At 50.0% G+C, this 15,931-nt stretch overlaps 1 pseudogene; it reads right to left on the bottom strand.

Moving 5' to 3' along the window:
• Positions 1–2,866: 2,866 nt before the first annotated feature.
• LOC146203526 (uncharacterized) lies at positions 2,867–4,864 on the bottom strand (annotated as a pseudogene).
• Positions 4,865–15,931: the final 11,067 nt, after the last annotated feature.

A 15,931-nucleotide genomic window follows, 5' to 3' on the forward strand; every position in this document is an offset into this window, starting at 1 on the left:
CTCAGTGCAAAAACTTCATTTATTAAAAACTAATTTTTAAAGCAAGCCAGAATCGCCTGTTTCTTTCACGGTTTCAAAAGCGTTAAAACACTCCTACTTGGCGTTTTGAAAAACGTTTCTTCTCCTTTTTCTTTTTGTACAGGAGAAAGCAACTCGAATCCGTTTTCATCCCCATACAAGTTCGGATTCTCAGTGATAAGCTATAATGCCTAGATAAGTGGATGTTCCTAGCTCTACCCCCCCCCCCCCCTCTCCCTCTCCGCGGTGCCATTGCATCAAGTGCGGTCCGCACTCACTCAGTTTCGCAAGCTGATTGTGCTCATACATCCCCGTACCGCTGTCGGCAACAGGAGCGTGGATGCACAGTCATGCAGTGGACGCCATACTGAGGGGCTTAGAACGCCCTTACCTTTCGCAGTGATAGAAGTGCTGCGAACAGCACGTGAAACAGAGACGTCGCTGCTGCATTTATCGCACTGACTCGCTTATCTAAACCCCAGACGGCAGCCTGGAAGGCTGGTGATACCGGCAGCAAATTGGGCATTCCGCGAAGAGTCTTGTAATCTGCGTTCCACCCTTGGGTTGTTCGGAAAGTGCAACGGGCCCTATTATGCCCTCACAAGTGAAGCGATCGAAGAGCGGATGTCGAAATCGGACTACCTTCGACCACTCTTCTCTATAGGGGTTTTCTCAAGGAGGCATTCCAGGGACCAACTCAGAGTTGTTCTCGAAACGCTGATGCTGCTATCAGTTGGAGCACTCGGTTTGTCTTGGATATCGGCGGCGTGAATCTCAAGCACTGCGATAAACGAATGACAATTGGGGGGAGCGCACAACTCCGCAGGAAAAGTTTCGCAGACGATGGTCGCTCTGCCGATGGCGCGCGTAACCGAGTAGAACACGTTTCTTTTCTTGTAAAAATGCGCGAGCGCCTGCAATTTACTCCGGTATACCATTTGCCTCGTGAGCGTGCAACAACTACGGTGGCTAGACACCACATGCCATACGGCACCTGTCGCAGAGTTCGCAATGTTGTATACGGCGCTGATCACGCGAGCAGTCGACAATGTCCTTGGCAGTCACCGACTAGATAGACGAGCGCGTAAAAAACTGGGTGACCAGTGGCGAGAACGCTTGTCTACAGCGCCATAGCGATGTGCCGCGGAGCAAATAATGCTAAATTTTTTCGCAGCTGTCTTGAAAAGGGAAATATTACGCCCGCACGATTTGTGTCTATCCGTTGCGCTAGAGCGCAAGTGTCATCTTTCTAACAGAGTTCCCGCTTCTGCTTCCTTTTCTCAGCAGAGCAGCGTTCGAGTACACTAAACCACAATGTTCAACTTTGTGTCCCGTAGCGAGTTTTGTAAAGTAAATAACACGTTTGTACGGCGCGCCGCACTCGGACAACGCCCCTGGACATTCATCATGCACCCTTCTTTATTATTATCGTGTAGAGAATTTCGGTATAGTACTTATTTATGCCAAAACACTGAAAAAATTCCCCATTCGCTCCTGGAGACTTCGTGCCTCAAGTACCACACAGCTTTTGCTTTTTGGCACAAGAAGACCCATATATATTCCGCTGCATAGCTGCCACCCGAGCGAGTGAGAAGCCCTGTGTAGAGAACGCAGACACTGCAAAACAGAAAGGAGAGCTAGCAAAGCAAGCTGGCTGCAGACCTCGACAGCCTGGTAAAACCTTTGGATGCCTTAATTTTTACCTGTTTCGTTGTTATTGTCTGTGCAATGATGCGCCACACACTACCGAACGCAGAAACACGTTGTGACGTCATAAACACGCTGAGGTCATGTGAGGACGACCAAAGCTTGCAGTACTTATCGCTTAATTGTTTTAATTCGCATGAATTCTTACACACTCCCCAAAAGCTAAATCTCAAAAAAGTTGGTTTGGTTTGTGGGGTTTAACGTCCCAAAGCGACTCAGGCTATGAGAGACGCCGTAGTGGAGGACTCCGGAAATTTCGACCGCCTGGGGTTCTTTACCGTGCACTGACATCGCACAGCACACGGGCACCTTGCTTTTCGCCTGCATCGAAAAGCGGCCGCCGAGGCCGGGATTAGATCCCGTATCCTTGGGAACAGTAGCCGGGAGCCTTAACCACTGCGCCACCCCGGCGGTGCATTGAAAAAGTTGTGCAACGATTCTATATCACTTTATATCACTCACGTGACCAAAGAGCGTGTAAGACGTCAGAGCAGTCACTCAGCGGCTAAATCGAAACTGAATAATTTCGTGTGGTGATTCATGCACATTATCGTCTTACGCACTACTTAAATAAGCGGCCCGATTATCGCGTTATCGTTCACCACTACACTCGCTGCGGCTTACTACCGCTACCTGTTAGCACGCGCCGTGAGTACGCATGCGCAGATTACCTTAAAGGCACCACATGCCCGCTAGGGTGCCTCAATGCGCGCCTCCTTAGGGTATGGTCCCTGGAACAACGTTTTTTCCAGAGACCATACTTATCGAAGCAACCTGCGCTCCCTCTCAGGGTGGAGACAACCGCGTCGTCTTCTACAGATTTGGGTCCACTCTTCTCATCGCGCTTCTGGAGCGCGCACTGTGATTAAACGCGCTCCCTCGAAAGTGAGCTGCTTTGCTCACGGAGTGCCACATATCAATATGAATAGAAAGCAGATGACGCAAACGATAAAATCTCAGACTTTTACAAACTCAGTCCTCCTTGAGTGCTTATTTTATGCAGTTATTCTTTGAGAATACATGACGAAGCGATGCTATAGTGTGGTATTTCGCATGTATCTGCGAGATAGAGAGAACTTTTATTCTCACCCGTCAAGAATGGCAGGGAAGAAGGCTTTAGCATAAACCCCCATTCATTCCCCTAACCGTCAGTTGGAATCCCTTGGGACTCGGCGGCGGCCAGTGCGAGACCGATGACTTTGCGTTGCTCTTCTGCTTCGTGATTGAGTAACAAGGTCTCCCAGGATTCTACATTTCTATTCGGATTGCTATAGGATGGGCAGGTCCAGACCACGTGGGCTAGATCTGCTATGCTATTGCAGTGAGTAGAGCTAGGATTAAATACTTCCGGGTGCCATCTACTGTACAATTGAGGGTTTGGGAACACCCCGGTTTGCAATTTCCTCCACGTGATTTATTATTTTTTGCTGAGCTGTTTATAAACATTATAAACATATTATAAGCTGTTTATCCAGCAGCGGATATATCAGCTGCTGGATAGGTCTTACGACCGAGCTTGTAATGAGAAATGATTTCAGTGAACGTTCTGATTTCGTCACCCGAAGGGAGGGGTTCCTCGTGCAGGAGGCGTCGCGTCAACGGCGATCGTCCGGAAAGTGAGGCCTAGGGCGATCGCGTGCGCCTGCTCGTTCCCCACAAGGCCCTGATGAGCCGGGGACAGCAGTGCGATTTGCTCTGCTGGTACTCGCGCTTCTTTCAGAATTTTGGCAGCTACAGCAGATTCTGCCCCTACCGTAATTCCTAGTGGCTGCCATAGAGTCACGAACTATCACTCTTGTACCCTTTTCATCATAATCATCATCATCAGCCTGACTATACCCACTGCAGGGCGAAGACCTCTCCCATATTTATCCACTTAACCCGGTTCTGTGCTAGCTGCATCCACTTGACCCCTGCGAACTTCTTAATCTCATCCGCCCACCTAACTTTCTGCCGGCCCTTGCTACGCTTTCCTTCCCTTGGAATCCAGTTTGTTGCCCTCCGCGACCATCGGTTATCCTCTCTTCGCACTACATGTCCTGCCCTTGTCCATTTCTTCTTCTTAATTTTCACTAGAATGTCGGTAACTTGAGTTATTTCTCTGACACACTCTGCACGCTTCCTATCTCTTAATGTTACCCCTACCATTTTTCGTTCCATAGCCCTCTGGGTTGTCCTCAACTTAAGTAAAACTCTCTTGGTTAGCCTCCACGTTTCAGCGCCATGGGTGAGTACAGGTAAGATGGAACTGTTATATACTTTCCTCTTTAGCGATACCGGTATACTGCTAGTCATAATCTGCAAGTGCTTGCCAAATGCGCTCCATCCCAATCTTATTCTTCTTATTTCCTTTTCATGGTCCGGATCTGCGGTTACTATACCTGTCCTAAGTAGATATATTCGCCTACTACTTCCAGTACTTCGCTACCTAATGTAAACTGCTGTTCCTTCCCGAGGCTGTTGAACATTACCTTAGTCTTCTGCATATTGATTTTCAAGCCTACCTTTCTACTTTTTCTGTCTAGGTCATCAATCATTATTTGCAGTTCATCCCCCGAGTTGCTTAGCAAGGCAATGTCATCAGCAAATCGCAGATTACTGAGGTATTCTCCATCTACCCTTATCCCTAACTGCTCCCATTCCAAGTCTCTGAATATTTTCTCTAAGCAAGCTGTGAATAGTACTGGGGAGATTTTGTCTCCTTGCTTAACACCTTTCTTTATGGGAATTTTGTTACTTTCTTTATGCAGAACTATGGTTGCTGTGCAGCCACTATATATATCTTCCAGCACTTTCACGTACGGCTCGTCTACCCCCTGATTTCGCAATGCCTGCATCACCGCCGAGGTTTCAACTGAGTCAAATGCTTTTTCGTAATCAATGAATGCTATATATAAGGGCATAACACCCTTTTGTGTTATTGCTAAAGTAATGGCAACTTCTGCCTCGGTTGAACTCGTGCTTTAACGGTGCAGCACGAGACCAGGTCTCCACTCCCACGAACCACTACCGCTGTGTGTGCTGCCTTGCTATTGTATTTGTCAGCTTCCGTGTAGAACACATCGGATATGCCTTCAAATCTGACTTGTAAGGCCACAGCCCTATCTTTGCGTCTACCTTTGTGAAATACCGGATGCATATGTTCTTTGGCAGCGGTGGAATACTGAGTATATATTAATTGCTCTATAGGTACGTTCTCTGTCAGCTTTGAACACTCCAAATGTTCGACAAGGCGCTCCATGATTTTTCTTTCAGTTTTACTTTTTAAAGTGTTTGATGCTGCGATCCCGCGACGGCTCCTATGAGCTCATTCAGAGTGTTGGAGACACCCAGCCTTGGAAGCTTTACCGTCGAAGTGTTCCGAGGAAGACCTAGTACAGTTTTGATCCCTTTCTGATTATGATTTCAATTTTGTCTTTTTGTGCTTTTGGTCAGTTTGAGATAGGGGACAACATATTGCACCTGGCTTATGACGAAAGCCTGAACCAAGGAAAGATTTGCCTCCTTCATTCCTTCATGCTTGCTAGAGATGAGCTTGAGTAGCAGGCACGTCTGGCTGGTACTTAATTGCTTTAAGTGTCACTAGTTTCACTGTTTTTACCATTTGATTGTATGCACAGCCCTAGCACTCTAATATTGCCTACGGTAGGAATAACGTTTCCATTCACTCATAAAACAATATCATAGTCCTTGGAAGGGGGAGTGTTTCTTTTTCCTTTCTGAGATGACAGATAAAGAGCCTCTGATTTTTTTGCCAAGCATTTTAATCTAATCGGCTCGATATATTTCTATATTATAACTATTGAAAGAAGTTTTTACTCTGTTTTAGCAGGGATAATAGCCCTCTCCAAGTTGCACGGCGAACCACAAGAGAACACAGCCAGTCTAGGCCTCCACAAGCGAGCTCGAGCAGCGCAGCGGCACTTCGTCGTTCTTATCCTCGTCTTCGTGATATCCTCGCCTAGTTCATCCTCGTCTTCGTAATCTCCTCGCATAGTTCACAATTTCCCCCGGAGCGAAGATGAGCCATCCTGGCGACCTATGGTGAGTGCAAGAGGAGCGGATCGTAGTTCGTTTTGAGGCGGCTCACGTGCACAGTTTCGCGGCCGCGATGACGCATGTCCGAAGAGGGAGTGGCTCCACGATGTAATTCATAGGGGAGGTTTGGCGGACAATGCGGTAGGGGCCGTGGTACTCGGTTCGAAATTTTTGATGACAATCCCGGTGGGGTACCAGGAACCCAGAGCCAAACAAGGGATCCTGCAGGAAAAACGTGTGGCGTCTGATCTTTGTCGTGGCGATGCTTTTGGCGGCCTTGAGATTTCGATGTAAAACTCCGGGCCAACTGGCGACATTCCTCCGCATGTTTGGCAACGTCTGAAAAGAGAGTCCACTCGGAGGAGTCGGGACGATATGGTAAAATAGTGTCCATCGTGGACGACGTCTCACGCCCATAAAGCAGGAAGAAAGGGCTAAATCCAATGGTTGACTGCGTGGCGGTATTATATGCGTACGTCACGAAAGGAAGAACAGCGTCCCAGTTGGTCTGATCAGCGGCAACGTACATTGAAGCGCTCAGTCAGCCCGTTAGTTTGAGGGTGGTAGGCTATTGTGGTCCGAAGCATGATGCGACATTCGGCCAGTAAAGCTTCAACGACGTTGGAAAGGAAGAGGCGTCCTCGGTCACTCAGCAGCTCTCGCGGCGCGCCTGGCGAAGAACACAATGATGTAGCAAGAAACTTCACGGGCAGTAGCGGCGAGAAAAGCGGCGGTCTCGGCACACCGGGTGAGGTGGTCGATGCCGACAATAATCCACCGGTTCCTAGAGACCGTGCAAGGAAGTCGCCCGTAAAGGTCAACGCCAACGCAGTCAAAAGGGCGGGCCGGGCATGGAAGTGGTTGTAAGGGGCCAGAAGCACGAGGTGTGGATGACTTCCGGCGCTGACAGGCGATGCAGGAGAGGACGTATTTGCGAATATAACCATACATGCCGCGCCAATAGAAGCGTTGAGGAATTCTTTGAAACATCTTGACCGCACCAGGATGGGCACACTGAGGGTCGGCATGGAAAGAGGTGCAAATTTCATGTCGTAAATGGCGGGGAATGACGAGAAGCCACCGTCGACCATCAGGCATATAATTGCGGCAGTATAGAAGACCGTCTCGTAGGGCGAAGTGAAGTGTGGTGCTTGACGGCTTAAAGTCCGAGAAGGCGCAGCATTGGGAGAAGTGGAGACGATGTCGATAAGAGATGCGAGCCACGGGTCTTTTCGCTGCTCTGCAGGCATATCAGCGATGGTTAGAGATGAGAGAGGACGGGACCAGCCGCCGAGGAGCAAGCAGCATTGCTAGATAGCGGAAAACGAGACAGAGCGTCGACATCCATGTGTTTACGGCCAGAGCGACATACAACGCGAATATCAAATTCCTGAAGGCAGAGAGCTCATCGTGCGAGGCGGCCGGACGGGTCTTAAGAGAGGACAGCCAACATAACGCGTGGTGATCCGTGACGACGTCAAACTGGCGACCGTACAGGTAGGGTCGGAACTTTGTTAGTGCCCACACAATGGCCAAACACTCCTTTTCCGTAACTGAGTAGTTGCATTCAGCTTTGGAGAGGATACTTGCATACGCGACGACGTATTCGTGAAAGCCATTTTTCCGTTTAGCCAAGACTGCTCCGAGGCCAACGCCACTCGCATCAGTATGGACCTCGGTGGGTGCGTGGGTGCGTGGGGTCGTAGTGGCGAAGTCAAAAGACGGCGCATTGCGGTGAATGCTTCGCCGCACACAACCGACCACGCAGTTAAGTCACTGTTTCCCCTTAGTATCTTCGTAAGGGGTGCAATTATAGAAGCGAAATTCTGCACGAAGCGTCGAAAATAGGAGCATAGACCTATGAAGCTTCGAAGTTGCTTGAGCGAGACCGGCTAAGGAAACTCCGGCAATGCGCGCAGCTTGGCCGGATCAGGGCGAACACCTTCCTTAGAGACGAGTTCCCAAAAATGGTCAACTCCCGGGCACCGAAGTGACACTTCTTGAGATTCAGTTGTAGGCTGGCGTCAGTAAGACAAACCAAAGCTTGCCGCAAGCGCTCTAGGTGCGTGGCGAAGTCGGTGGAAAAGACAACAATGTCGTCCAGGTAGCAGAGGCAGATGTGCCACTTGAACTTCCCCAAGATGTTATCCATCATCCTCTCGAATGTGGCGGGCGCGTTGCACAAACCGAAGGGCATTACATTAAATTTGTAGAGGCCATCCGGGATCACAAATGCGGTCTTCTCTGTCACAGGCGGCCATTGGTACTTGTCAGTAACCGGAACGTAAATCAAGAGACGACAAGTACTCGGCACCTTGGAGGCAATCAAGAGCGTCGTCTATACGCGGAAGGGGGTAATTGTCCTTGTGGGCAATTTTGTTCAAGCGCCGGTAATCGACACAAAAGCGAATTGAGCCATCGTTCTTCTTTACTAGCACCACTGGTGAAGACCAGGGGCTTTGTGACGGGCGGATTACATCCCGTTGTAGCATGTCCTCAACTTGTTCACTGATGACGCGACGCTCTGCCGCTGACACACGATAGGGTCGCTGTCGAAAAGGCGAGTTAGAGCCGGTCTGAATGTGATGCGCGACTGTGGAAGTGCGGCCGAGACGTGTGTGGGCGGCGTCGAAAGCGAAGTGAAATGTCTGTAGAAGGGCCACAAGCTGAGTCCGGTAGGTGGAAGGAAGAAGAGCTGGTTACGAGGACAACGCCGACGCGAAACGCCAAGGAGCTGCGCTCTAAAAAGAATTGTGCCTCTGCTCGCGCAATACGACACGAGGCGAGATCAGCACTGTCCCATGACCTCCGCGGCGACCACCGCGCGGAACCGATGTGGCCTCTCTGCCGCGCGGGCGTCCTTCTGCTGGCAGCGTGCTGCGCGCGTTCTCCCGCCACTATGTCCGTACTCTTCTAGAGTTCGCTTTAATTGCATTCACCTCTCAGCTCCTTTGTTACATTTGACTTAAACCTGACTGTTACTTCCCTTGGTACATTTACTTCTTTTGTTTCGGAAGCTCGGCTAAAAGTTGTATAGTAACGATCTCTTTAATCAGTAACAGAGGCATTTGTAGCCATATTACGAGCGACAGAGGGACAAAACATAAAGGTCCCTGCGTCACTTCAACGCACGCTTGTATTTCATGTGTTCTGTTAACATGAAGGTGCTTTATTATTCTCTTTACACTAAATATGCGATTCATGTCCGCAGCTGCGTGTCCTTAAGTGTACGCTGGCTAAGCATTTTAAATACAGTACACGATTCCGCGATCTATACTGGAGTAAACGATCGTACCAAATATTATGCGTGAAATGCAAACAAATGCTTACAAAATCGCTAACGTTGTTCTAAGACACACGTTGGGCATTAATTTAAAGCTGTACACGTTAACTATAGGTAAAAGCAAGGAAACGAAACAAGCAATACTGTATTCACACAGCATAGGCGTGACCTCTTGGTCGGCTGCCACTCGTCTCGTTTCACATTTATATCCTACAAGGGTCTTCTCTTTGGACCTCTACGAAATGCAAACATCGCCCTGCGAAACTCCGGCAATCGACAGGAAACACGATGCCGCACGTGCAACAGACGCAGGCGAAACGCGGAGTGGGAGCAAACATGGCGCGCGTCCTCGCGGAGACAGCACCCACCCTTACAAAGGATGTCTTCACCTTCTACTGAGGGTGAATACAACTGCGTCGTCTGCTACGACGGCCGCCATTGCCAGGACCACTTCAATGGCTCGAGGCGCGCGCCAACATGCTTTACGCACTTGCTGCTGAAAAAGCGCGCTCGTCTGCGCAACGGACGCAAACACAACTGTAGTTCATGCTTTTTCGAATGAGGTATCAACAGACTAGGCGTTTAACGGTCTACCCTCCAAATATTTAAAGATTTGGGCGGTGATTTCTCCTCGCACATGGAGACGGGTGCTAGATTAGAAAACGTGCCTAGAGCGGCGCACTAGCAGCTTTACTGCAGGATCACAATGAGTTATAATATCACAAGCAGGTAGATTGCATTCAGTCATTCACTAGTGATAACGCACTCGAATTTCCTTATTCACTGTTAAGCGGGGATCCAGGAACTGGTAGCGGGCACTGGTAGCGAGAAGAACCGGAGCGGTGGTGACAACTTTGAGTCAGCTGGTCCTCAAAACCACTTCCTCTTCCTCCTTCTCAGCTATCTGTCCGCTTAATCGGAACGTCTTTACAATCTGGCCCCCGCAGAAAAGAGGAGCTATCCTGGCGACTTCAGGAGACGAAATGATAGCAGGATCGTAATACGGTTTTAAGCGGTCGACGTGAACAATCTCACGCCCGCAGCGGCGAAGGTCGGTAGAAGCGGCTAGCGGTTCAACTAGGTAATTGACGGGAGAAGTCTGTTGGAGCACTAGATAGGGTCCGTGGTACTTGAAAGTAAACTTGCTGGTCAGACCGGGTGGTGTCGATGGGACCCAGAGCCATACGCGAGAACCGGGAGAGGATTGTGGGACAGAGTGGCTGCTGTCGCTGTGCACTTTCTTCTGGGCTTGCTCGTCCGAAGTAAGCGAGCGAGCCAGCTTGCGACATTCTTCAGCGTGCCTAGCAGCTGCTGAAAGTGATGTATACTCTGAGATATCAGGACGGTAGGGGAGGATGGTGTCGAGTGGAGACGAAGGTTCACGCCCGTACAGCAGAAAAAATGGCAAGAATTTGAATGGCGGTGTTGTACGCATAGATTATAAATGGGATAATCTTGTCCCAATCGGAGTGGTCGGAGGCGATGTACTTGGACATCATGTGACCGAGTGTGCGGTTGAAGCGCTCTGTGAGGCCAATAGTTTGAGTGTGGTACGCGCTGGCTGTCCGGTGGATGGTCTGACATTCACGTAGGAGCGCTTCTACAACCTCGGATAGGAAAGATTTGCCTCGATCACTTAGAAGTTCACGAGCGGCCCCGTGCCGCAGAATGAAATGATGAAGAAAGGACGCAATATTGGGTCCGGTGGCATCCTGAAGTGCTGCTGTCTCCGCATAGCAAGGTGATCGACGGCCACGATGATCCAACGATTCCCTGCAGGTGTATATGGCAGAGGTCAATACAAATCGATGCCAACACGATCGAATGGTCGGTATGGGCACGGAAGATGCTGTAGTGGAGCCGGCTGACGGAGAGGAGGCGGCTTGCGACACTGGCAATCGATGCACGAACGCACATACTGACGAAGGTATACATACCGCGCCAGTAGAAGCGCTGTCGCAACCGTTCATAAGCACGGCCGCTTCATAAGTCTTAAATACACCCACATCGCCACACTGCGGATCGTTATGATAAGATGCGCAAATATCACTACGGAGGTGGCGAGGTAAGACTAGCAGCCACTTACGGCCATCTAGCATATAATTGCGTCGATAGAGGAGACGGTCACGAAGGGCGAAGTGCTGCGCTTGACGACGAAGGGCGCGAGGAGCCGGTGAAAGTGACGAGTTCGTTAGAAGATCAATTAGTGATGTTAGCCATGGATCCTTGCGCTGTTCTGATGGCATGTCGTCGATGGACAGGGAAGACAAGGCGGAGCTGGAGGCAGAGGACAACGGAGCGTCAGGAGGCACCGGCGAGCGAGATAAAGCGTCTGCGTCGGAGTGCTTGCGCCCTGTACGATGGATAACTCGTATATCATACTCTTGCAGTCTAAACGACCAGCGGGCGAGACGGCCGGTGGTCTTTTAATGAAGACAACCAGCACAAAGCGTGGTGGTCTGTAACAGCATCGAAAGGGCGCCCATACAAGTATGGCCGAAATTTCTGAAGCGCCCAAACAATAGCCAAGCATTCCTTTTCTGTCATCGAGTAGTTGGTCTCGGCCTTGGTCAACGTTTGACTTGCGTACGCCACAACGTATTCATCAACACCGGGTTTTCGTTGGGCAAGAACAGCGCCGAGGCCGGCGTCGCTGGCACCGGTGCGCACTTCGGTAGGAGCAGCCGGGTCAAAATGGCGCAATATACGGGGGGTGAGGTAAGTATCGTGCGCAATTTCGTGAAAACAGTATCGCAAGCTGGCGACCAGGCAGAAAGATCTTTGTGAGCGCTGAGAAGTCGCGTCAGAGGGGCAATGATGGTCGCAAAGTTCCGAACGAAACGCCTAAAATAGGAGCATAAGCCTATAAAGCTGCGTAATTGCTTGATATATATCGGCTTCGGGAACTCAGCGACAGCGCGGAGTTTAGACGGATCCGGAAGGATGCCATCCTTGGACACTGAATGCCCTCAAATAGTGAGATGGCGAGAGGCGAAATGGCACTTTTTCAGATTGAGCTGCAGACCAGCATCGCTAAGACATTGCAAGACAGTTTCAAGGCGAGTTAGGTGGGTCGCGAAGTCTGATTAAAATATGACGATATCATCCAAGTAGCAGAGGCATGAGTGCCACAATTCAAACCGCGGAGAATATTGTCCATTATGCGTTCAAAGGTGGCGGGCGCGTTACACAGGCCAAACGGCATGACGTTGAACTCAGAGCCCGTCGGGGGTGACAAAAGCTGTCTTCGGGCGATCGTCCTCAGCCATTGGAACTTACCAGTAGCCAGAAGGTAAATGGATTGAAGAGAACAATTCTGCTCCATGCAAAGTATCCAGCGCGTCGTGGTAGCGGATAGACGTCTTTTCGTGTGATCGCATTAAGGCGGCGGTAGTCCACACAGAATCGAATAGACCCGTCTTTCTTCTTGACTAAAACGACCGGGGACGCCCAAGGGCTACTGGAAGGCTGAATGACACCCTTACTGAGCATCTCGTCGACTTGCTCATCAATATTGCGCCGCTCTGAGGCTGATACACGATAAGGACGTTGGCGTAATGGGACATGCGTACTGGTATAGATGTGGTGGGTAACAGTTATGTACGACCCAAGGATAGCGTATGGATGTCAAAGGAAGCTCGGAATCGGTTTAGCAAATCGAGGAGCTTGGCGCGTTGATCTGGAGCGAGAGCACTGTCGATGGCTTTGTCGAAGGCAGCCAGAGGCGACGAAGGAGACGAGGAACGAGGTGGGCTAAGGGCACTGACGCTGTCGGAGATTGTGTAGGCGCAGGTGGAGAGAAGCGGCGGGACGGTCACAAAATTTTCTGATCGAACAGGCTCGGCATGCCCAACACACTTGGCACGTTGCAACGTTACTGTTCGGTTCGGTGCGGCCGCTTCGTACGCTAAGGACGGCGCAGGGGCGGGGAAGACAGCGTCGCGAGACGAAAAGGGAAGATGGGGTGAAGAGCATACAGTCTTGTATAGAGGCACAGTTTATTGGCACAATCGCAGCAGATGAAGACGGGATATCAGTAGCATCCGCAACGTGGCATTTGGCTTCCCCAAGAATGTTAGCGGCAGTCGGTGCGGTGCACAGCGGTGAAACCTCTACTTCGGCACGAGCGCAATGAATTACGGCGCGATTGCGACACAAGAAGTCCCATCCTAAAATAATGTCATGGAAGCAGTCACGGAGAACGATAAAACTGATGACATAGAGAACGTCCTGAATGGTGGCTCGAGCCGTGCAGGTACTGAGCGGTTCGATGTGCTGAGCAGTGGCGGTGCGCAAAGAAATCCCAGAATACGGCAGAACAACTTTTCGTAACAAGCGGCACAGTCTAATGTTAATAACCGACACAGCAGCACCAGTATCTACAAGCGCAAGAGTACAAACATTTTCAATGGTAAGTTCGGTTAAATTGTTCGTTGTCGAAGCAGGACTTTCACTTGTTGACGAAAGCGCAGTTCTTGCCTGCGGAACTGCGTCTAGTGGTTTTCCGGCATTGGCGAGGTAGAGCGACGACGCATCGGTGACGGCGAGCGACGACGCGGAGAGGTTGAGCGGTGGTCGTGCGAGAAGTGGTCAAAGTTTGACGATGGCTGAGGTGGCGCACTGGGTGGGGACGGCGGCTGTGCGTAGGCAACCGGGCTCTGATCGAAAGCGTACGGGGTCGGGCGACGGCGGCACAGGCGTCCAACATGGCCAGGGAGACCACATGTGCAAAGCAAAGGGGCCGGTTGTCAGATGTGCGCCAAGGGCGTAGAATAGGTGGCGCACGGCGCTGGGTGAAAATAGGTGAAAAATGCGCGCTGAGGCGGACGATACGATGGCAAAGGCGTAGGAGGGGGTGGTCTTGCGGCAACCTCAGCATAAGACAGTGGAGTCGGTCCGGACGTCGGAACAGCGTCGGCATGAATGAGCGGAGCTGTCAGTGGAGCGGCATGAAGACTTGGTTGTCGAGGGGGCGGAAGTGCGTCGGCAACTTCTTCCTGAATAACCTGGCGCATGGTCGGAGCCAGGTGTGAGCTGGAATGCGCAACGTGTGAAATTAGCGATATTGCCGTGCAACTTCTTCCCGTACGAAGTCTGATTTCTTGAATAAGTGTGGTGCTTACAGTGGCACCTGACATAGCCGAGATCGTAGGTTCAGGTTGTCGAGAGACGATGCGTTGGCGACGAAGGTCGTCGTAACTTTGACACATCATGACAACATCACTTAGAGTGCGGGGCTCTTTTGCCATCAGAATGTTGAATACGCCTTCGTGGATGCCCATCATGATGTGGCGAATCTTCTCGGCTTCACTCATCGATGCATTTACACGGTGGCACTAACCTAAAACGTCTTCGATGTAGCTAGTGAAGGTTTCGACTGTTATACTTTGTGGCACGAGCAGAGGCTCTTTATTTTTCTTTCCTTTTGCATGCCTCGGAATAATATATGTCTGCTGCACCCGATCGCGCAAACGGTGTTCGGCGCGAAGCTTACGGACCGCAGGTCGACCGAAGACATCCACAAATCGGGATTTGAACGAGGCCCAAGTTGGAATGTCAGCCTCGTGATTTGTGAACCACAACTTTGCTACTTGGGTCAGGTAAAAGATCACGTTGTTAAGTTTCAGGATGTCATCCCACTTTTTGTGGGTGCTTACGCGTTCATACGAAGAAAGCCAGTCCTCGACGTCCTGATCGTCGGTACCGCTGAAGATCGGCGGGCCCCGCTGTCGAAGCACCTCGGTGCATGGAATAGAAGGGGCCGAGGGAGCGGGGCCGGTGGTGTTTGTGCTGGGCTCAGTCATTGAGGACGGAATTCGACGGCTGCGGAGTTCCAGGGCGAGGAAATAGAAGATAAATCCCGCGACCTCCACCAAGTGTTAAGCGGGAATCCGGACATTGGTAGCGGGCACTGGTAGCGAGAAGAACCGGGGCGGTGGTGGCTTAACTTTGAGTCAGCTGGTCCGCAAAAGCACCTCTTCCTCCTTCTCGGCTATCTGTCCGCTTAATCGGAACTTCTTCTTTACATCCCATCTACTGTTAGCCTCATTAATAGAATTACATGGTTTTATAAAACAAGAACGATTAATGTTTTTTACGTATTTTGTCCTAAGAAATAAAAACCAGCGCATTCGCCCCACGTACATGAAACAAATATCGCAGTATCCGTACTGCGCATGCATTCATTGTACACTTAAAACACAAAACATATTCAAGTATTTATCGATGGCATATACAGCTCGTTTCGTCGAAATGCCGTCAGCGTAGCTCTAGCAATCTGCACCGCGTGTCGGAAACAATTGGGGCTGCGTAAAAAAACCATGTCCGGGTAATTTGTGACACCAGTGATATGATTGACTAGTGTGTGATAGGCAACGTTGAGTTTTGGAGATCACTGTAATTAACTGATGAATTAAAGAAATGAAAAAAAAAGAGAATCTCAGGGGTATCAAAATGCTCAGAATGAAGAGCCAATGCTGGATAATGCAAATTAAGAAAATTTTGAGTGTAATTTATCAAATAATTGAAAAATAAAACATGCGTTCAAAGGTGTCAAACTGCTCAGAATTGAAAGGCAATGTTTGCCGATGCTGAGTATCAGTGTTTAAAATATTTAAAAAAAAGAAAAAAAGTTAAAGAAGTGAACAGCCTCATCCTTAACGGCGTAGCTTAGGTGCTCCCCTAATTTTTTGATACGCAAGTAGTCTGCCAATTCGCACTCAGTGGGACCGCTGAATAGTTGTTAAATGAAGAGGAAGGTTACTAGCCGCAGTCAAAATACATCCATTTATACTCTACTGGAATAGAAGTATTGCAGGCATTGATAGGTCGAACTAATGAGAGTCGAATAATTCAACGCACACTGAAAGCAGTATTTCTAAGAGA

Source organism: Amblyomma maculatum, chromosome 1 (assembly GCF_055883805.1).
Source record: "Amblyomma maculatum isolate TAMU_Amacu chromosome 1, ASM5588380v1, whole genome shotgun sequence".
In the NCBI taxonomy this organism is placed as follows: domain Eukaryota; kingdom Metazoa; phylum Arthropoda; class Arachnida; order Ixodida; family Ixodidae; genus Amblyomma; species Amblyomma maculatum.